Source organism: Helianthus annuus, unplaced genomic scaffold (genome assembly GCF_002127325.2).
Source record: "Helianthus annuus cultivar XRQ/B unplaced genomic scaffold, HanXRQr2.0-SUNRISE HanXRQChr00c007, whole genome shotgun sequence".
Taxonomy (NCBI): domain Eukaryota; kingdom Viridiplantae; phylum Streptophyta; class Magnoliopsida; order Asterales; family Asteraceae; genus Helianthus; species Helianthus annuus.
Genome location: NW_023395523.1, coordinates 108,119 through 109,238, shown reverse-complemented (window position 1 = coordinate 109,238; position 1,120 = coordinate 108,119). Strand labels below are relative to the sequence as shown.

The 1,120-nt window shown below is 31.6% G+C and overlaps 1 long non-coding RNA gene across 1 annotated transcript; it reads left to right on the top strand.

The window, feature by feature from the left end:
* Nucleotides 1-447: 447 nt before the first annotated feature.
* Nucleotides 448-775, top strand: LOC118489706. The gene is made up of 2 exons (XR_004887696.1): nucleotides 448-483; nucleotides 594-775. It is a non-coding gene; the product is annotated as an uncharacterized LOC118489706 (long non-coding RNA).
* Nucleotides 776-1,120: the final 345 nt, after the last annotated feature.

Below are 1,120 nucleotides of genomic sequence, written 5' to 3'. Positions count from 1 at the left end.
GGAAAAAAATAATAATTTAACACAGAGAAAAGAGGATAGAGAGAGAGAGTTGCCACATTTTTTAAAACCAAAAATATAAGGTAACCATGCATCTAAAATCTACTATACTTTTTAATAATATTTTGTGGAAAATGGACTATATTGGGTAGGTAGTCAAACATGGTTTTTAGGGTCAAAACGGCTGTGTTGGGTTGACTCGGGACACTTTTATGAAAAACTTAATGTTTCTGACCTTAATAAATCATTTTTGTAGATGACCAATGTATATCTCTATTTGAAGAATCTCCAAAGATCCAGAGCCGATTGTTTCATAGCGCTGTGAAGTTGCGTTAAACATACTGGATTTTGAACGATCCGACAAACCATTCGAGGTACTTGGAAGATTAAGTCTCTTATCTGGGTGGTTGTTACAGGTTTAGGATGTTAAAGGATTTTGGATGTACTATGCGATGTCGATGATGCAGAGATGTTGGTGAAGCTCAGGTTAACAACTTCATGTGTATATTTTAATGAATAAAGTTTTTGTTGTTTATATTTTCTAATTTAAACTTTTAATTAACTTCTAAATTTAATTAAATGAGTCTGTTTTGCAGGTTCGAACAACTTCATGTGTATATTTTATTATAAAAAATAAAAGTTTTTTTTTGTTTCATGGGTCGTTCAGAGAGGCAAGTTTCTGCCTCCGGTTCTTGCCCGAAGTTTCTGACCTTACTCGCAACCCATTGACTACAACTTTCAATTCAAAACAATTATAAAAAAATTACGTTTGAAAACATGTATTTTTATTTTATTTAATGACATAACTCGATTAATATAAAGTAAATTTTTCTACCCGCGAAGTTCGCGGGTGATAACCTAGTAAATATAATATAGTAGATGATCAATATAAATGTATACAAGTATATCGATTGTATAAATATCTAAATTGGGATTTTAATGAGACTTTGAATATGTACGCATATACATAATACTAAAAGCACATACAAAACAAAAGTCCAAGAGGTGCACAACCAAGTTTTTTCAAGTTTTTCAAGGTTGGATTCATCGGGATTTTAATACGAGCTTGAATGTTGTTTCGGTTTTTTCAGGTTAACCCGAATCACCTATATCCATTAACCAA